General features: G+C 37.3%; 2 long non-coding RNA genes across 4 annotated transcripts; one reads left to right on the top strand and one right to left on the bottom strand.

Annotated features, from left to right (window-relative positions):
• The first annotated feature begins 4398 nt into the window (after positions 1 to 4398).
• On the top strand, positions 4399 to 7361 carry LOC127987797 (uncharacterized). 3 transcript variants are annotated; one of them, XR_008161408.1, is made up of 5 exons: positions 4399 to 4695; positions 5374 to 5468; positions 6336 to 6463; positions 6605 to 6685; positions 7232 to 7361. It is a non-coding gene; the product is annotated as an uncharacterized LOC127987797 (long non-coding RNA). The 3 variants fall into 3 exon arrangements; XR_008161407.1 differs by having other exon boundaries at positions 6602 to 6685; XR_008161406.1 differs by having other exon boundaries at positions 5366 to 5468; positions 6602 to 6685.
• Positions 7362 to 9827: 2466 nt separating this feature from the next.
• LOC127987787 (uncharacterized) lies at positions 9828 to 14819 on the bottom strand. Its single transcript, XR_008161389.1, has 3 exons — positions 14547 to 14819; positions 11377 to 11471; positions 9828 to 10447 (listed from the first exon to the last, which is right to left on the bottom strand). It is a non-coding gene; the product is annotated as an uncharacterized LOC127987787 (long non-coding RNA).
• Positions 14820 to 22459: the final 7640 nt, after the last annotated feature.

The raw sequence follows: 22459 nt of genomic DNA, 5'->3' as shown, positions 1-22459 counted from the left end.
TGATCAATTGTACTTGTTAAATGTTGCCATAGTTGACAACTTGCCAGCTGATATGATTTTGGGTCAAGACTTGCCACTACTAAATGATCTGTTACAAACCACCAAAGACTCTGAAACTGTTACTCCCTCTGCCTCTGTTGAAGTGTCATGTCCTGTTGTCACCCGGGCACAAGCCAAGGCAGGTCTGCAGCCACTGCCGGACTTGGACAGTAGTCTGTTGCAGGGCGGCACAAAGGGCCCTAGGAAGTCACGCCAACAGCGGCGTCTAGAGAAGTACATGGGCACCCCAGTTTCTAAAACCTCCGTGGATGGTCTTCAGGTTAGTGGCTGGAGGATTCCGGAGGACATTGCGAAATTACAAAGGGATGATGAGTCTTTAAAATCACTCTTTGAGAAGGCAGGGTGTGAAAATGCAGCTAATCTGTGCAATGAAAAATATGTTGTGTTGAATGGAATGTTGTATTTGCAGACAAATGATGTGACATGTTTAGTTGTTCCAACATGTTGCCGCCATATTGTCTTACATTTGGCACACACTGTTCCCTGGGCTGGCCACCTAGGACAGCAGAATACATATGCACGCATTAGTTCACGGTTCCACTGGCCTACACTATACACAGATGTTCAGACATATTGCAATACATGTGCCATCTGTCAAAAGACCAGTGTTGTTTCCCAGCGGGGCAAAGCACCCCTGCATCCTCTCCCTGTGATCTCTTCTCCTCTCAGACGCATCGCCATGGACATCGTAGGCCCACTTGAAAGAAGTAGTGCAGGACATCGGTACATCCTGGTGGTCAGCAACTACGCTACAAGATATCCAGAAGCGTTTCCACTCCGATCCATCACAACGCCGAAAATCATCCATGCCCTCGTCCAAATGTTCTCCAGAGTAGGCATTCCAGAGGAGATCCTAACAGACCAGGGAACTAACTTCACCTCACGGTTAATGGGGCAACTATACCAGCAGCTGGGTATCAACGCCATCAAGACGACCCCATACCACCCTCAGACAGATGGTCTGGTGGAGCGTTTTAATCAAACCCTTAAGAACATGCTACGTAAGTTTGTTGCCGACACCAGGACGGGATTGGGACAAGTGGCTGCCTTTTGTGCTTTTTGCCTACAGAGAAGTACCTCAAGCCTCAACTGGGTTCTCACCATTCGAACTGCTCTATGGATGGCAAGTGCAGGGACCATTGGACCTACTGAGAAGAGGGTGGGAAGACCCTGCCTCCAGAACTGAGGAGAAAGGCATAGTGCAGTATGTTCTAGAGATGAGAGATCGACTTGAGCGGTACAGGGAACTGGCCAAACAGAGAACCTGCAAGAGGCACAAAAAGCTCAAAAACGATGGTATGACCAGCATGCAAGACTTCGACAGTTCCAGCCGGGGCAGAAAGTTCTACTCCTATTGCCAACATCATCGAATAAGCTGTTGGCCAAGTGGCAAGGGCCATATACCGTGGTCCACAAGATGGGGCCAGTGACCTATGAGATCCACCACCCTGACAAAGGGAAAGCTAAACAAACTTACCACATAAACCTGTTGAAGGAGTGGAGAGAGTCGACTGGTAAGGCAACCGAGACGTCACTTCTTGTACGGAAGGCGGAGGATGTGGAGGATGAAGGTTCAGAGGCAGAAGCTCAGAGACAGACGTCAGTGGTGAGCTTGGATCACCTAGATGACGTGAAAAAGGAAGAGCTAAACCAGCTGGTGAACCAATTTCCTGCTTTGTTCCGCCAGAGACCTGGTCGGACTGAAATGTGTCAACACAGCATACACCTGACAGACCCAGCACCCTCAAGACAGCGGCCTTACCGTGTTCCTGAAAGGTTGGTGGAGGATGAAGGAACTAGGAGTAATAGAGCCCTCGGTGAGTGAATGGAGTAGTCCCATGGTCATCGTACCAAAGAAGGATGGGACACTGCGTGTCTGCATCGACTTTCGCAGGCTGAATGCGCAATCAAAGTTTGATGCCTACCCAATGCCACGAGTGGATGATTTGTTGGAGAAAATTGGACAGGCTCAGTTTATCACCACCTTGGATCTGTGCAAGGGCTACTGGCAGGTGCCCCTCGATCCAGCCTCCAGACCATACACAGCGTTCCGGACCCCACTGGGGTTATACCAGTTTACTGTCCTTCCGTTTGGCCTGCATGGGGCACCTGCCACATTCCAGAGGTTAATGGATCGAGTCCTCCAGGGCTGCGAGGAATGGTCTGCTGCTTATTTGGACGATGTGGTGATCCACAGTAACTCCTGGCCTGAGCATCTTCAGCATGTGCGGCAAACCTTGGAGAAGATACAAGCAGCTGGGTTGACACTGAATGTAAATAAATGTGAGTGGGCGCGTCAAGAAGCTGGATACCTTGGATACCACCTAGGCAATGGCCAGCTGCGACTACAGGTGGACAAGGTGGAGGCAATTCGGCGGAGCCCAAGACCCAGAACAAAGAAGGAGGTGAGGTCTTTCCTAGGGTTAGTGGGCTGGTACAGAAGATTTGTGCCAAACTTTGCCTCAATTGCAGTACCCTTGACGGACTTACTGAGTAAGTCAGTAAGCAATCCAGTTCCTTGGTCTGAGGATTGTGAGACAGCATTCAAGACTCTGAAAGAAAATATGTGTTCCAGCCCAGTCCTACAGAGTCCAGATTTCTCAAAACGGTTCCTTGTACAAGTGGATGCTTCAGCGACAGGAATTGGTGCAGTGTTGGCACAAGGAAGTTCAGGAGAAGAAAAGCCAGTTGTTTACCTTAGTCGCAAGCTGTTGCCCAGGGAAACCCGATACTCTACGATAGAGAAGGAATGTCCTGCCATCAAGTGGGCCCTTGACAGCTTACAGTACTACCTCCTTGGACGAGAATTCGATCTGGAAACTGACCACAGAGCACTGACCTGGATCCAGTCAATGAAAGACCATAATGCCAGAGTTACAAGATGGTACCTGTCCTTGCAACCGTACAACTTCAAGATACGACATCGACCTGGCAAACAAAATGTGGTCGCCGACTACCTGTCCCGGTTCCCAGTCAGTGCGTCGCTTGGAGAGGGGGGAGGTAATGTGACAAAGCTGACCTAATTGTCACTGCTGGGCAACACTGGCACACACACGCACACACCTACACTTAAGCAGAAATACTTACCTTTGTAATAACTCACGCTCATTTCCCTCCTAGTGTTCCGCCGTCGGCAGCGCGGGTGCACACGCACTCCTGATGGCACATATGTGTTGGACATTATTTCATCTTCCCCTCCACATCCGTCAATATTCATAACCCCGGACATTTCACACACTCACACTGCACGTTGTTTGATGTCGTCTTGTCTAATCGGTGTTTGTTATATTGAATTGGGCGTGCGATGGTCGGTGTTCCGGTGTGAGACGCTGCCAAACAGAGCGATAGAGCGGCGATCAGTTATGACGTCACTGACGGCGCCGCGCTGCCGCAGCGCACCGGAAACCAGCCAAACCATTGTTTTATATTAGTAGGGGGTACCTTGTTTTTCCGTGTATATAAATTAAATAGTTGAATGTAGTATTTTTGTGTTTAATGTTTTATTTGTTGATTACGTGTTTGAGTTTGTGTTTAGTATTAATAATTGGTGTAAAAGAAGTCGAAATGCCTGAAGTAATGGGGTTTTAAACGTCTCTTATTACCCATTTGAGAAATCCCATGTGAAGGGGGTGGAGTCTGGCCTATATAAGGGCAGGCCAGATTAAAACTTATCACTTGTTTACCAAGTCGGAGCGAGAGAGCAACTGTGGTGCCTCAAGCGATCTTTCTGTAACGCCTGTATATTGTGGATACTTACCTGTATATTGACTTTTTTCATTTGGATTATTCCCTCTTTATTTTTCTGTTTGTTGTTTCTTTGGTACTTTGTTCACCTATATATATTTGTTTTTCACCATTGGACTGTGTATATTTTTTGGCACTGTAAATAAATTGCACTTGCACATAAGTGCTATTGCGGACTGAGCCATCATTTAACATCTTTTACGGACATTCACAACGTCCCCAAGCGAGTGGTGGTTCTCGTTTTATCACAAGGCTATTTTGTCTCTGTTTTATACCTTATAATCAACACAGTCTCACTCTCTACTCGTCAAATGTCTGACGCATGGTCAAGTGATCTGGCGTCACTTTTTTGACGCACTGGGTATACCTTTGGCGTTATTTTTCAACGTGCAGGTTAGTCCGATAGACTTCTATAGAACTCAGCAGCGTTTAAATTTGACGTCTTGGTTCAGCACACCGCAACTACACTGAATAAATAAAAATAAATAATAGGCTACAAAAAAAATTATATATGACAGAGATCGTTTTTATCTGGCCCTCCAACTTTTTTTTAAGGGTTTAAATATTCTCGCAATCTGATATTAAAGTGATCTCTGTGCCAAAGCTTAGCGCGTTCATCAGTGGTGAGTTTAACAACACTCAACTGCAGGTAAAACAGCATTCAGCGGTGAGTTTGACCAAAGCAACGCTCAACTGCAGGGAAAACGACATAAAAAGGTGAGTTTAACAACGCTCCAAGGCGCGTGCAAGTAAGCAGTTTAACCGTTTTCTTACAACCCATTTCGCTTATCGCTTATTCATAGTTCATCATCTCTATGAAATCACGTTCAAGAAGTCTCATTCAGCACACATCGCGATACTTGCCATCAGTTTCCATGTGCCACAGGGTCGGTGAGTAGATATAATTACGCTCTTTTAATGCCTGTTATAAAATGTATTCTGTCTTTATTAATCAGATTAGCGCCATATTGTTTACTCGCTGTATTATATCAGTCATCCGCGGCTGTCTTTGAGTTTCATTGCGTTTAACTAAATGAACACACCTGCTAACTAGTGTGATTAAACCCTGTCGGTCACGTGACGTGCCATAGACTTTCAATATATTCATTTCATGTCAAAGATGTAAATTTGTAGTAAAATCATGGTAACCACGACACGTACAATAGCAACAAATTAAATTTGAAGTTAAAACCCAGGAACGGGACATTTACCATGTTTTTGCCACAGTAACTGTAGTTCTACTATGGTATATTAATAACCAATACAACAATACAATAATCATCAAACTAACTTTGGTTGTACAACTGTAATTGTCGTTTTTGATGTGCTTTTATATGACAGATATCACACATTTACTGTACCATGCTTTTGATACCTTTTTATGTAAATCCAAAAAAAGTAAATAAATGAAAGGAAACATTTTTCCCTTCCTGCAGTTCATTCATATCAGTTTATATTTTAAATATTTTGCTCACAAAACATTATTAAAATTCTGTTTATAATTCTATTTTATTGTACCCCTCTCCCTTTCTTATTTTTATTATTATGTATTTTTTTTTAGCTGAAAAGATGTAAAGGAAGCAGTCATCCCTGTGGTGTTTGTGGAGAGGTTTTCCTTCAGAAATGGAGAAGACTGAAAGCTGCGGAGGCAGACATTTGCAGCAGTAAGTCTGTGTTGTTTTTACCTTTTTATCAAACTGCTGTTATAAATTGCACACCATTTGTTGTTTCTTAAATTTTTGCACTGTCCAAATACCCACACTTGCCATCTTTGCACTTGACCAATCGATTATTTATTTGACGTCTTTCCTATGTTTAGGCCAAGTGTTCGAGTGAGCATGATAACCACAAGTGTGTGTCGAACTTTTCATGACCTGATGACAGTGGTTCCCAATCCTGATCCTGGAGAACCCCAGCACTGCACGGTTTTGGCGTCTCTCTTATCTGTCTTGGAGTCTTCACTGATGAGCTGATGAGTTGAATCAGGTGTGTTTGATCAGGGAGACATCTTAAATGTGCAGTGTTGGGCTTCTCCAGGACCAGGATTGGGAGCCACTGCCTTATGGGACACACTTAAGTGTTTACAGAGATTTTTAGTTTGATCATTCAACTTTGCATTTTAAAATAAATTAATTGAAAAATTATTTTCAATATCTAATTATTATTATTATTATTATTATTATTATTATTATTAATATTTTACATACATTGTAAAGGTTTCCGTGACCCCTTGTGAGATCTCGACAAAAGGTCTCACAATTTATTCCAAAAATTGATGCATGATGGGATACACTAAGCCTGGTATAGAGCTCCGGAGCGGTATTGGAGATAATGTGGGTTTAGTGTTCATTAAGGGCACTGCGCTTTGGCATTATTAAGACTTGCGCACTACTGATAACAGTCCTGTTAGCTTGTAATAATTTTTTTAATATATATATGAATATAGCTGTATAATTACACACACACATACGCACAGTAATGTATAAGATGCATGTAATGTAGTAATATTTTTCTTTCTTTCTGTCTTACAGGATTGTTTGCAGATAATGCTGTTCAAGCTCAACAGCTCTTTTAAGAGCTAACCCTCACAAACCTTCCTAAAAACTAAAAGAGCTATTACTGAGTCTCAGCGAATTTTGCCATGATCAGCTCTTCCCAGGTACATTTGTTTAAAATATTTCTGAATCAACATTTACTCATCAAATGCTCTGGTCTGAATCTTATTTTAAATTAACTTAATTATATGTTTAATGAGCAATGTTAATTGCACACAGAGTAAGATTATCTTGTTTTTCAGAAGAGAAGGAAGACCAAGGAAATGATTTGCTCATGAGGAATGAAGACGGCCATCTTGAGCCCAAACAAAGACAGAAGTCCTCTGGTATGTGTGTGTTGAAGCAATGCTGTGCAATGCTGTGTTATGTGTTACAGCACTTTATGATTTTATCTCACAGGACTGTTCATCTCAGCCGTAATTTATTCTTTCTATGTTTTTATTCTTAATAAAAAAAAATTATATACAGCTATTACAATTAAATCATGTAGGCAAAGTGTGACCCGAATATTTTTAAACTTTAAGTAAAAAAAAAAAAAAAAAAAAAACACCAACTGTTTGTCTTAAATAAAAGAATACAAGTTTTATGTAAGTGGTTTACATTATTTCATTGTTTCATAAATGTTGTATTATAAATTGTGGATTGATAGTTGATTGGTTTGAAGCCAGGCCTTACACTAAAACACATTTGTGAGAGAAGTCAGGAACTTTGAAGATAGATTAGAGAGGGGAAAAAAGACACATTTACTGCAACAATAGATGAATTATAGAGGCAAAAAATTCTGTCACATGCTAAGGGGTGTCTCATGAGCAAGTCCTTTGCCTTAATTCTTGCAGAATGAAATTTTTATTGCAGTATTTTAATTTGTACAGATGATCTCATCAGCCAAATGGGGGGTTTTGACCAAGTGATGCTCTTGAAAGGACTGAAAGAAGAGGATGTGGTAAATTGTCTTCAGAGAAAAAGCTTCTCAAAAGGTCTTAAAACAGCTTGAAGAATAGTAAGTGTACAGTACTACAAGGGTCATAGTTGCTCACCCTGCTAAAATCACACAGAACATAAGCTGAGCTCTCTGTCCATTAAACAACTTAATCTGTATTGTGTGTTTCACTTTGACCAGGTCTGGGATGTTAGGACCGAGAGATCCTCTGGCTGAGAACAAGCTACACCACATCAGTGCTGGATATCAACCACAAACTGTTTCCAGACACGAGAGAAGAAGAACACGATGGGGAGATGAAACCAGTTTAGATGTGATGATGGGAATCATTATTTTCTGGAACAGTATCACATGTCTTAAATGTATCACATGATCTGTATCACAGTTGACTGGATGGATTATTTTTACTTTTAAGGACATTTCATCACTCATCTGTGTGAACTGATTAATTTATGATATTAATGAATTTTTGATCCTTTATTATTTTCCTTGAACTGTGTTTGTCTTGAAGCTACTTTATCAACTTCATAGTCTATGCTTCAATAAAATTAATATGGTGAATATTGTGTGTTGAAAATTCTTGGTAAATTCATAATTTTACTAGATACTGTAGGCTACTATGGGTTTATTCTACACTTGAAAAACTACATATTAATTACCAGGATTATTTTTTGCTTAAACATTAATGACACCTGGAACAACAATACACCAGAAAGTTAGTATTGTATATATTTAATCACAAATATGCCTATATATATATATCTATATAAAGGGATTTACTAGATGAATTATTTTGAAAAGCCATTTACTTTATAGTTACAAACACTTGAGGGATAACTGAGAATGTAGCAGGAATGATCAACATGGATCTAGTACTGCATTAAATCCAAGAACATGCACATTACTGATGTTCAGCATCTGAGGACCCAGATAAGGGGATGAGGAGGACATTTTTACACTGATTGTTGCTAATTAGTTAATATATATAGTATTCTGAGTACTCCATGAATTATTCCTTGTGGAATAGTGAAGTATCACAATGTGTATAAATTGTCCTTGATTATTGCTTAACAGTGGGGAATAGATAATGGCATGTTGTTGCAGGTTTATCCATTATATTTATTACTGTTAACTTCAAAAATAAAATAAATAATCTATAATTTTTATTATTAAATCATTTCTTTCTAATTTTGCCATGTTTCATCAGATGGCCTCACCATGTCCTGTCAAAAGCTTTACTGCTCATGACATAAGAATAAGAAAAGGTTAGTCTGTGAAAACTGTCAGATATAAATGTGACTCAGCTCAGTTTGTTGTCCATTATGAGGAGAATACATACATGTAGGTTTTACTGCCCTTCTACCCCCAGGGGCCCAGTAGCACCCCCCGGAAGAGCCAAAAACTGTACATTTGAAATGGCTGTAAATCAGAGTCCAATTAATGAATCAAAGAGAAAACCAGAAGAATTTTTACTTATGCTATGCTGATAAAATAATGTCGGGCACAGTTTTCAGAAATAAATGGAAATGTTTCATAAAGCCATTTTAAATATTGCTCCCTCTAAAATACCAAATTTCACTCTGTCTTTCAATTATATCATAGAGGTTTACACAATGAAACTATTCATATATCCAGTTTTCCATTAAATATATTATTTATTTCATTTCGTCAATAAAACGATTTAAACTACATTACCCACAAGCCTCCGTCGTTCTATATATGGAAAGGCGAAACTAGGGGCTGTTTTTTGTAGTTCATCGACGTTATGATTAGGGTTAGGGTTAGGATCTCGCTAAAGAGGTAATTTTCCTCAACATAGCAACCCTTAATTGTTGACTTAATATATTACTAATGTGATAATAGTAGCAAAACGTTCTTTTGTAACACGATGCGCTGTTTAGTATGGGTTAAAGGATAGTCCAACCACAGACAACCCTGCGATGACAAGGGACATTGACAGCCAATGATATCAAAGCTGAGCAGCGGCGTCACGCTTCCTTATCCATTTATGACCGATGACTTTCGTTTTTCGGCTGAAGGGATAGATTGGTTAACAATCAATAACATTTGCTACCTATTAGATTGTGTTTTATTAACGTCTACACCTTCCTCCAACAATAATGCAAATGCGCTAATTATTGTTTTCAGCTTGACAAAAATTGGGCAATATTGATGAGCACATGGCCAGCATTCGCAGTTCTATCGAACCGATTCCTCTCATTAAATCTTTTTTTTTTTTTCTAAGACAGGTGTATTTTCAAATCAAATGATTAGCTTGTAACATTTAAATTGCATGTTATGTTTTGTTTTAAATCTATAAAAATTATTCACTTTTGTTTTTCTGTGATTTGCCATTCTTTACCAATTGAAATCTAGCAATAAAAACAGAGTTAAAAAAACTGATTCAAAGACAAATTGCCCATATAACTGCACTGCATCCTCTGTCAATAAGTTGTTTTTGCCACTATGAAGAATAAAAATTCTTTGCAAATACTTTTATTAAAAAAAAAAAGTAAATACAGATAGTCTTTCAGAGAACACTGAAGAATTTATTTGACCAAAAAGTGATACAACACACTGTTTCAAACTCAGAAAATAAAGACCATGAAGACATGCATGTCAAGTGTGCAATATCATCTATAAACCTCCATCAGCACAGCATCAAATAAACACTGATTGTCCGAACAAAGGAAGAAAGATAACGTTCAGGAAAACAAACACCTGCTACATAAAAATGCAGAAATAAAACTGACAATAACATCATTCACTTCATGACTGGAACTAGGGGATGGCTGTGCATGAATACGTCCTTTACGAAAACTCCTGATGAGAACTGATGTTTGTTTTTTTATGATAAAAGCACCAGAAGTAAAGTTTACTGTATGAAGCTTGAAAAAGAGAACACAATGCTTTATCAATATAAAAATACTATTTTCAACCATTGTTTTGATCACTGGTTCTGTATACAATATATGGGTTGCTGGAAGGTCACAATGTATTCATTATAAGCTTAGAACTAAAACAAAACTGCACTGCAAAGTCTAAACACTAATCAAGGGAGCATTTCTGTGTGTGTTGGGAAGATAAAGAGTTAAAGAGGTGAGTCCTTGTGCATGATCGAGAAGAACATCATTATCTGCGAACAATCCTGAAAGACAGAAAGGAAGGAAATATTATTACATGCTACTTTTAGACCATAAAACCAGCCTCTGTAAAGATGCTGTATAATTATATATTAAATGCATCTATTATTAAAAGCTAGTCAATAATAGCAAGCTATATTCATATGAATTATAAAAAAATATATTACATGCTTAAAGGAATGTTATCAGTAGTGTAATTGATCTGCTCACGGAAACCTTTCCAATGTATGTGAAATATTATTATTAATAATAATAATAATAATAATAATTAGATACTGAGAATAATTTGGAAGTAAAACAAAGTGTTGCATGTTTTCTTGGTGTACAGAAAAGTATATTTATTTTGTACATCATTTGCAACTGCTTTTTTTTCACTTAATTAGAAGCCCCAAAAATTTAATTGTCCTCTGTAATAGGGACTAATGAAAAGAGAATTAGAATTTCTTTTAAAATGCAAAGTTGAATAATAATCAAAAAAAAAAAAAAAAAATCTCTGTAAACACTTAAGTGTGTCCCATAAGGCAGTGGCTCCCAATCCTGGTCCTGGAGAAGCCCAACACTGCACATTTGAGATGTCTCCCTGATCAAACACACCTGATTCAACTCATCAGCTCATCAGTGAAGACTCCAAGACCTCAAAAGTGTGTTTGTCAGATAAGAGAGACGCCAAAACCGTGCAGTGCTGGGGTTCTCCAGGATCAGGATTGGGAACCACTGTCATCAGGTGATGAAAAGTTCGACACACACTTGTGGTTATCATGCTCACTCGAACACTTGGCCTAAACATAAGAAATACGTCAAATAAATAATCGATTGGTCAAGTGCAAAGATGGCAAGTGTGGGTATTTGGACAGTGCAAAAGTTTAAGAAACAACAAATGCTGTGCAATTTATAACAGCAGTTTGATAAAAAGGTAAAACCAACACAGACTTACTGCTGCAAATGTCTGCCTCCGCAGCTTTTTGTCTTCTTCATTTCTGAAGGAAAACCTCTCCACAAACACCACAGGGATGACTGCTTCCTTTACATCTTTTCAACAACAAAAAAAAAAACATAATAATAAAAATAAGAAAGGGGGAGGGGTAGAATAAAATAGAATTATAAACAGAATTTTAATAATGTTTTGTGAGCAAAATATTTAAAATATAAACTGATATGAATGAACTGCAGGAAGGGAAAAATGTGTCCTTTCATTCATTTACTTTTTAAAAGCACATCAAAAACGACAATTACAGTTGTACAACCATAGTTAGTTTGATGATTATTTTATTGTTGTATTGATTATTAATATACCATAGTAGAACTACAGTTACTGAGGTAAAAACATGGTAAATGTCCCGTTCCTGGGTTTTAACTTCAAATTTAATTTGTTGCTATTGTACGTGTCATGGTTACCATGATTTTACTACAAATTTACATCTTTGACATGAAATGAATTAGGGCTGCACGTTCTCAAGTTTTTCATTAACCGTTAACCGAGGCCCTTAGCGGTTAATACTCGGTTAACCATAGTGTGCCATAGTAACCATAACCATAGTAATTTCCGGACATTGGCCGAAAAAAAAAGTAATGTCCGACAAAATGTAATCTCTCCGGTCAAATTGTCCTATTAAAACTGCCTAATAATGCTGCCCATTAACACAATCTGAATTTGAGAATAAGTCTAAAATGTATAAGGCAAAAGGTAACAAGCAGACTCCGCGGCCGCCTCGCTAAGGCTATGACTATGACTATGTTTGACACGTACAATATTTGAAAATCGATAATTATTTATTTATTTATTTAAATTACATTCATATCTGAATTTATGTCAACCTATAGACTTTCAAATATCAAAATGTCATGAATTAATATGTATTTTTGTACAAAATGACATATAAACATATTTTCCTATTATACTTTGCCTGGAAACGCTTCCAACAAGGCGTCAGTTCTATTTCTAGCATGCACGCGTCGAGCCGCGCCTGAGCCGCGCGTCTCACGCAGGCAGTCGGCAAGCTCTAACCTGTTAACATGGGAACCGAATTAAAAACAGACACGCCACGCAGCTGAGATGCTTTCGCCACGCATCCAGTGTGTCCTGACCGGCCTAATGATGCCCGGGTGTTGGCTGTTGAGATTACAACAACGAGGTTGTACTTGAAGTATATCTAAGCACCAGGGGCGATTCTAAGATTTTGATTTTAGGGGGGCTCAGCCCCCAATAAGGGTATGATTAAAAAATTCTATTTGACTATTAGGGTAGGGTTGTATACTACTAACCTTATTGCAATCCACTATTCCATTGTATTCCCTGTATTTCATATATGGGAGTAGGAGTACTGACTGAGCCATATACAACACTGTAAAAAAAAAACTAATACAGTTTTTTAGATGTGACCAGTCACTGGAAAATTTTGAATTGGGAATGTAGATTTTTACAATAAAGACTTCCTGATTCAGTATTAGGACATTCATGTTTATCCTTTGATGATACCACAGCTTTTTCTTATGAAATGTACGTGGAAATTGGCAGAAAATTAAAACAACATAAGGGTTCAATGACCGCAATGAATCTTGGGAATACAGTGGTATTGTGTGTGTGTGTGTGTGTGTGAGGCTGTCTGTTCTATTCTCACCTGACTGTTGCTCATTTGCAGACCTACTCCCGCACGACAAAAAAATGTTGTATATCCATCTACAATGAAAAATAAATTATTATATTTTATTATTATTATTAATTTTTAGCTTTTTAGCTTTTATAATCAACAATACGGTTGGTTATACATCAAGTCAGCCCCTGGAAATTAATTTCATTTCAAATCATTTAACTAACCAGCTAATATTCATTAAGAATATAGACAAAACATGTATTAATGTAATTGTCTATTGGCAATATGTTTAATCTGTTCTATATTTATTTCTATTTATTAAAAATAACACCATTATCAATTTGCCACTTCTATAAATCAATTACTTAAAAAAAAAAAAAAAAAAATCACAGATCCCTTTACTCTTACTCTAATATATGTATCATGATACACTTATGATTCATTATTACTTAATACAAAATCATATTTAATAATACAAAACAAAATAACTCCACATGATGTTTCTCTCTCTGTGACATTTAGTGCTTTCAGACAATGATGTGTGTCTTTAATCATTTCTGTGAATGGCTGCATAATGTAATGCCGAAATACACAATAATATGTTTTGAATTTTGAAAAGTAAATTAAAATAAATCATGATCGTTTTCTAAAGTATGTTTTCATGGGTGTTAATCGCTTCATTTTTGTTGGAAGAAAAAACAACTGTCACACCGTGATAAAGGCTGAAGGTGAACGCAGCGAAGACGTATTGGTATTGGATGCGAGAACACACACACACACGCACACACACACACACACACACCTTGTACTCTCTGATGTTCGCTCTGCTCGGCGCCCCTGTGGATTGAAAAACGCGCTGAATCCGTGCAGACTCAGATCAGGGGAGGAGCCGGAACTTGATGCAGCTTGCCACCGTTTCAAATGAGTTTTTAAAGGGGACTGAAGCGATCACTAATTAATTAATCAAATAATTTTTTAGGGGGGCTGGGCATAAGTTTAGGGGGGCTGAAGCCCCACTAAAAAGGGCCTAGCGACGCCCCTGCTAAGCACTGTATTGCAATACTTGCATTTTGCCCCGTCACTCGTATTAGCCCGCTTCATATTAGAAAAATGGCTTCTTCTTGTGGACATTACAAATGTCTGGGAGCGCTCTGGCGGTCTCTGGTGGTGCAAAAATGCATTACAACTAAATTCAATGCACGCCATTGACGTCACTTAACCGAGCAAAATGTTTCACTCGGTTACACAATTTTTAACGGTTAATCGGTTAACTGGTTAACCATGGACACCCCTAAAATGAATATATTGAAAGTCTATGGCACGTCACGTGACCGACAGGGTTTAATCACACTAGTTAGCAGGTGTGTTCACTTAGTTAAACGCAATGAAACTCAAAGACAGCCTCGGATGACTGATATAATACAGCGAGTAAACAATATGGCGCTAATCTGATTAATAAAGACAGAATACATTTTATAACAGGCATTAAAAGAGCGTAATTATATCTACTCACCGACCCTGTGGCACATGGAAACTGATGGCAAGTATCGCGATGTGTGCTGAATGAGACTTCTTGAACGTGATTTCATAGAGATGATGAACTATGAATAAGCGATAAGCGAGAATGGTGTGTAAGAAAACGGTTAAACTGCTTACTTGCACGCGCCTTGGAGCGTTGTTAAACTCACCTTTTTATGCCGTTTTCCCTGCAGTTGAGTGTTGCTTTGGTCAAACTCACCGCTGAGTGCTGTTTTACCTGCAGTTGAGTGTTGTTAAACTCACCACTGATGAATGCGCTAAGCTTTGGCACAGAGATCACTTTAATATCAGATTGCGAGAATATTTAAACCTCAAAAACAAGTTGGAGGGCCAGATAAAAACGATCTCTGTCATATATAATTTTTTTGTAGCCTATTACTTATTTTTATTTATTCAGTGTCGTTGCGGTGTGCTGAACCAAGACGTCAAATTTAAACGCTGCTGAGTTCAATAGAAGTCTATCGGACTAACCTGCACGTTGAAAAATAACGCCAAAGGTATACCCAGTGCGTCAAAAAAGTGACGCCAGATCACTTGACCATGCGTCAGACATTTGACGAGTAGAGAGTGAGACTGTGTTGCCCAGGCTCATAAACAGCGAGGAGCGCGCAAGATGGCGCCGTGAGCACAGGTGTTGAGTTATAGCACCCATCAACAAATATAAATCTGAGCAATAAAACGGACATTTCTTTATCAGTTTATTTTTTAACTGGATACTTAGTGCTATTCGTTTACCACAGTCCATACAGAAACATGTCAGCTGATAAGAAAAGAAAGAATTCTGCGACGAAGAAGAAAGAAATGGCCGCTGACACGGAGACGACTAACTCTGCTGCTGCCTGTAACGTTTTAATTGACAGTTGTCACGACTATTATGGGCCTGAAGAGAAGATGGAATTTTCTATGTTGTCAGTAGAAGATTTCCCCTCGCTTCCTTCCACTCCTCTAAAGCCTCCCCCCAAAAAAGGCCGCGGTGAGTCCGCTGACGACATTATCACGAAACTTTCTGAGCTAATCAACATGAGGTCTGATAAACTGGAGTCAATGGTTGCGGCGAATACTTCTCACATTGCTGGTTTGAAAGAAAAGCTGAACTCCGTATGCGAAGATGTGAATGAGGTGAAGACCAAAGTTTCCCAGGTCGAGTCATCGCTTTTGAAGGAGAGTAATCGAATCGGCGTTTTGGAGTCACGCATCACTGAATTAGAGCGATACTCTAGACGCTGGAATTTGAAATTACACGGTGTGCCAGAAAATATTGATGAGAAAAATGTAAGGAAAGAAGTGATTCGCATCTGTCAGAAAGTACTGCCAGAACACAGTGATCGTCTTCCGGATGTGATTGACACAGTGCACCGTGTTGGTTTGAAGAAAGTGAATTCTACCCGCGGTATAATCATTCAGTTCTCTTCGCGTGCACTCAGAGCAGCGGTATGGGAGGCAGCCAAAAATTCTGCGTTTCTACGGGAAAGTGGTCTGCGTTTCAGAGAGGATCTATGTAAGGCCGACAGAGAAAACAGAATGAAGCTGTGGCCACTAGTAGATGAGGCTCGGAAAGCAGGAAAAATTGCCTACTTTGTAGCTGGTCGTGCCTTCGTGGAGAAAAAGGAGATTTTTCCATCAGGCTGATTGCCCTTTTTTTTTATTTTTTATTTTTTTTTGAGTGGAGGTTTCCTGTTAATATTCTTGCTTATATATACATGGCTTCTTTTTTATTTACCAGGACTTGGTCATGTTTTGAGTTGATGGCCAAAAGTTATGCTTCGTCCGTTTATCCTCAAAGTAGCCATAGTTGATGTAGTGCTATGTCCTCATCACAGTTAGTAGCTATCTTTAAGCTTTTGTTCTAAGGAACTTGTTCAAGTGATTTTTTTTTTCCCTTCTTCTTCTTCTTTTTATTCAGATCTTGTTATTTTGATGTCTTTATCAATAACTTCACTCAATGCCAGGGGACTAAGGAACAATTTAAAACGGAAAGCCATTTTTTTATTTGCAAAACAATATAAAACAGATTTTTGTTTTCTTCAAGAGACTCACAGCATCTCTGAGGATATGCGTTTTTGGAAATCGCAGTGGGGAAATGCCATTTTTTGTGCTCATGCTTCTCAACGGTCTGCCGGGGTTTGTACACTACAAAACTTATTTGTTGGTAAACTTCCTTATATGGACTTCGATACCAACGGGCATTTTATATGTCATATTATTCAAATTCAGAACTTTAATTTTATTGTCATTAATATTTATGGTTACAATTCAAAGACAGAAAATGATGTTCTTTTAGATAAGTTAGAAGAGAAAATTGTTCATTGGTTAGCCAAATTTCCTGATGCATATATACTCTTGGGTGGTGACTTTAATATCACATTAGATAATATAATTGACAGATGGCCTCCTGGTTCTTGTACTAATACAAATGTAAAGCTAAAAATGTTGATGGAAAGATTTGATCTGATTGATGCGTGGAGAGTTAAGCACCCTCATACCAGAGCCTTTACCTGGTGTAATAAGTCAAGGTCGAAGCAATCGAGAATTGATTTATGGTTAGTTTCCCGTACACTTGAAGACAATCTGAATACTGATATCTTATCTACCCCGTTAACTGATCACAAAGCAATACAAATCCATATTGGTTTACAGCCAATATCATCTTCTAAAATGTATAATTCCTATTGGAAACTTAATAGCTCTGTACTTAAGCATGAATCCGTTACTCTTAAGGTAAAGGAATTAATTCATTTATTTTGGACTAAAGCTAAAGCAGAACGTGTTTATGGCAAACATTGGGAGTTGCTTAAATTTGAATTGGGCAAATTTTTCAGAAGTTATTGTAGTAAAGTTGCTAAACTCAAAAGAGCACAAGAAGAGAACATAATTTCAACCATTGCATACCTTTCATCCAAATGCCCTGATAGCTTATCTCTGGAGGAAAGTAATAGTCTTTTCGAGCATCAGCACAAATTGGATGAACTTTATAAATTAAAAGCTCAAGGTGCTTTCGTAAGGTCCAGAAGACGCTGGCTTGAAGAAGGAGAACAAAATACGGCTTACTTTTTTATGTTGGAAAAATCCCTAACTAAAAATAATATTCATCAGTTGAAAATCGGTAACTCTATTTCGGAAGACCCAAAAGAAATTGGCAAACATTGTTCTGAATTCTATAAGAATCTTTATAGCAGTCAATTCTGTTATGACAGCACTATATCCTTTATGAACTCTATAGACAATATTAATTATATTAGTGCTCCTGACAAAGATTTTTGTGATCGTCCCGTTACATTATCTGAGGTCCTTGAATCAATCAACTATTTAAAAGTTAACAAATCACCAGGCATAGACGGCCTTACTTCAGAATTTTACCAAAAATTTGCAAAAGATTTGGCTCCTTTCTTATTAGAAGTTATATATGAAAGCATTAGGGTGGAATATCTCCCCCCTACCCTAACTCAAAGTTTAATAACTCTTATCCCTAAACCTAAAAAAGACTTATTACTAATAGACAATTGGCGTCCAATCAGTCTTTTAAGTTGTGATTATAAAATTATTGCTACAATCTTTGCAAAACGTTTAAAAATTATTTTACAGGATATAATAGATGAAACACAATCAGGCTTTCTTAAAAACAGACACATCTCAAATAATATTCGGTTGGTTCTTGATTTGTTAGACTATTCAGAGTTAGTGAAGGATGATAGTTATATGCTTTTTCTTGACTTTTACAAAGCCTTTGATTCTATAGAACATGATTTTATATTTAAAACTTTAGAAAAATTTGGTTTCGGGGACCTGTTCACTAAAACTGTTAAAACTTTGTATGCTTATGGTAACTCTTCAATTAAGCTTAAGTATGGTACTTCTCCAAGATTTGATCTGCAACGAGGTATACGTCAGGGGTGCCCTATTTCACCATATTTGTTTATATTGACTACTCAATTATTAGCCAGTCACATTAAGAATAGTACCTTGCAAGGGATTAGTATCATGGGAAGGGAAATCATCATCAGCCAGTTGGCTGATGATACTACCCTTTTCCTTAAAGATTCAGACCAGATTTCTTTAGCTCTTAATACTATTAAAATGTTCTCCAATGCTTCTGGGCTTCTTCTTAATATGCACAAATGTGAATTGATGCCAGTTAAGCAACTCTCTGTTTCCAGCATATGTAATATCCAAGTCAAAGAGGAATTAACCTACCTTGGAATAGTAATATCCAAAAATCCAAAACTTAGATGTGAATTAAACTTCTTGCCCATTTTAGAGAAAACTAAAAGAAAACTTAATCAGTGGCTTCAGAGAGACTTGTCTCTAAAAGGAAGGATACTCCTTTCCAAGGCAGAAGGGATTTCACGTCTAACATTTGCCGCCATCTCTTTAGAACCTGATAAAGCGATGTGTAAAAAAATTGATCAACAATTATGTAACTTTGTATGGAAAAATAAGACGCATTACATCAAAAAATCTGTTCTATCTAACAGCTACAGTAACGGAGGTCTTAATTTGGTTGATTTTTCAACGTTAAATAATACCTTTAAAATCAACTGGTTGAGGAACTACTTGAAAAATCCATTCAGTATTTGGAATATTATACCAGAGTATATATTTTCACAGTTGGGAGGTTTGAATTTTTTATTATTATGTAACTACAGTATTGAGAAGATCCCTGTTGCTCTTTCTAATTTCCACAAACAAGCACTTTTGGCATGGTCTATGATTTTCAAACACAATTTTTCTCCAACTAGTTACTTCATTTGGAATAATAAGAATATCTGTTATAAATATAAGTCCCTATTTTTTGAAAACTGGTTTAAGAATGGTATCAATCGGGTTAGTCAATTATTTCATAATAGTGGTTACTTGTTTACTTATCAAGAATTTCTTTCTCACTATAAGTTTCCTGTTACTCCAAAACAGTTTGCCACTGTATTTGGTGCTATCCCGAATGGTGTAATCATGTTATTTAAGGGCTATAACAGTGCTTTGACAAGTTCTGAAATGCCTCTCCCTGACCCAGTTGACACATATGTAGGTGGGATATGTTTTAAATCTACACTGAAAAATAACAGAAATATTCGTTTTCTTTTTCTTAATGACTGTGTTTCCACTCCTCATGCTATTTCAAAATGGAATAGATCAGTGAAAAATATTTTGTGGAAAAAAGTTTGGACGCTTCCTAACAAGTATTTATTGGTAAATAAGGTTAAAGAGATTTCTTTTAAGCTCATTCATCAGTACTATCCTGTTAAAACATTTATTGTGTCGAAATTCAAATTAAACATAGATGTGAACTGTACGTTCTGTGACTCACAACCAGAGTCTGTCCTGCATCTTTTTTGGCAATGTGTTTACATAAGAAAACTTTGGCAAGACATTTGCCAATTCATTGTAAACTTCATACACAATGACTTTGAGCTTTTCTTTAAGGATGTTTTGTTGGGAATTTTCACTTTTGAGAAGCAATATGGAAATGTTTACTTTCTCTGCAACTTAATTATTTTGCTTGCAAAATATTTTATCCACAAATGTAAGGTTATGAAAGTCACGCCCCACTTCTCTTACTTTCTAGAAGATATTAAAATGTATATAAAATCTTTATCTACCTCCTGTAACAAAAAGGCAACTAAAACTTTGAATGTATGCTCACTTTTTGGTGTTTTTGTATAATTTCTATCTGACTGTCATCTTATATTTTGAAGGAAGAGGAAGATTTTGGCTGTGTAATCTGTTTTCTTATTTTTTTATTTTGTTTTATTGTATTTTTATTTTATTTTTTTTCTATTATTTACTATTTTCTACTTTTTTTTTTTTTTTTTTTTTTTTTTTTTTGATTTGTAATTGTTTGGTCATCCTTGAACCCCTGGCTCCTTTACTTGATATATGCTGTATCATATTTGTATTTTTGAAGGAATGTTAAAAAAAAAAAAAAAAAAAAAAAAAAAAAAAAAGGCTCATAAACAGCGTGCAAAGTGCTTACTGCCAACAGAAATTAATTTAAAAAAAAGCTGCACTTCTGTGACACACTGGTCACGGAGGGGAAAAATGCTTGAAATAATTCAGTAATAGTCTGCAGCATCTTCACACACAGATGTGATATGCCTCTGTAAATAAATACTATTTAAATTCACTTCTTGCACACTTTAATCCTCTTTGTATGTAACATGGAATTGGAATCAATATCCTGATGTCCACTGCAGGGCACTTACATTCGTACAGAACAAAAGTCCTATGTGATAACAGATGCATAATAAATATTCAGAGCGGGGTGGGGAACCGCTGCTTTAGATTAAATATATATTTATTATTTATTTAGAAGCCCAAACTGAGCAAAAATAGCAACTTGGTGCATTTAATTAAATTCATGCAAACTATAACATTATGCAATTGGTATGCCCACAAAGATTTCAAGATGAACAAATAAATGTTCCTCAAAACACTGTTGTATCATTATTTGATACATTTTAACACAATTTTTGCTAATTTTGATCATGTTGTAGGATCGATTTTCTTTTGTTCAAATTGATAATTAAGAATCCTTAGAAATTAATGTATTAAATATGATTTATATGAGTTATTTAGGATTAAGAGGATGACATTTAATTTTATCTTTTAATTTCTTGAGTGTGCTCTTAAACAGCAACTTGTTTGTTCTTCAGTGTGTTTGGTTCTGCAGGGTTCTGGATCTCTCATGTTCTCTCTGTCCTTCAATAAACTCTGTCTTCACTTGATGAGAATATTCCGGCATTTATAGGAATTCTGAGACTTAGAAATATAATTATAATTCTGTCAAAAAATGCTGGACTCGGCAGTACAGTTTTAACTTTTTGTGCAGACATTAGTGTGCTTATTTGGCAGTTTATATTAGTTATATTGGCATAGTAATAGTAGGTGTCTGTGGTAAAAAAAATAAAATAAAATAAAATAAAAAAATTGCAAACAAACTGCAACTAATCATAAACATCTTTCGTTTTTTTCCGCTCCATTTCTGTCTGCCATTAACCATATAGGATATAACTGAATATTTTCGTATCTATGAAAGCACGAAGAAACACGCACATCCTTATCACTTTAAAAGATTAACACAAACTTTAAAGAAACACACACAATGGTTCGTGTCCGCATGACTTTAGTTCCCGGTGATGTTCCTTTCCTGTCGCCAGAACAGGCGCGTAAATAGTGTTCTATCCGATGAAAACAGTTTAGAAAGAACCCCGTAGGATGTTGATTAAACAAACCGTGTAACAAGGTTTTTTTTTTTTTTTTTTAAGGATGTGTAAATAAGCGATATATCTGAACTGCTCGACTCACCTCAGAAGACACAGCAAGCGCAGGCTGATGTCCGGTTCATGAACGAATCGTTTGATTTAACCGGTTCTTCTCAGTGAGTCGGTTGAACCAGTTCACCGAATCGAACGGAATCGTTTGAAACTGTTCGCTTCTCCGATAAGAATTAAGAATTAATCCACAAATAACTTCTTCTTCTTCTTTGACGTTTAATGGCGGTCGGCAAACCAGCTTTGGTGCATATTCCGCCATCTACTGGGATGGAGTGTGAGGTACTGATGTCAGAAATAAACAGGAGAGAAACAAACAAACAAAGAAAAAATATTACTTCCACCTACCCTACCTTTCTATATTGTCTTATATAAATTTGTTGCTTTAAAAAAATAAATAAAAAGAGCTTCAGATCCTTTGAAAGAACTATTAAATATATTCGGCAAAGTTAAAGAATGTATGCCAACAAATCGTTTTTTAATTTAATTCTTTCTTTTCATATGCCATACAATTGATTATTACATGCGCTACAGTTTCTGAGAGTGCACATTTATTGTACTGACCAGAACCATGTTTCCCTATCGATTGAAGTGATTTGTTGAGGGCAGAATTACCAATTCT

Source organism: Carassius gibelio, chromosome B22, assembly GCF_023724105.1.
Source record: "Carassius gibelio isolate Cgi1373 ecotype wild population from Czech Republic chromosome B22, carGib1.2-hapl.c, whole genome shotgun sequence".
In the NCBI taxonomy this organism is placed as follows: Eukaryota; Metazoa; Chordata; class Actinopteri; order Cypriniformes; family Cyprinidae; genus Carassius; species Carassius gibelio.
This window is presented reverse-complemented; position numbering and strand designations above follow the sequence as displayed.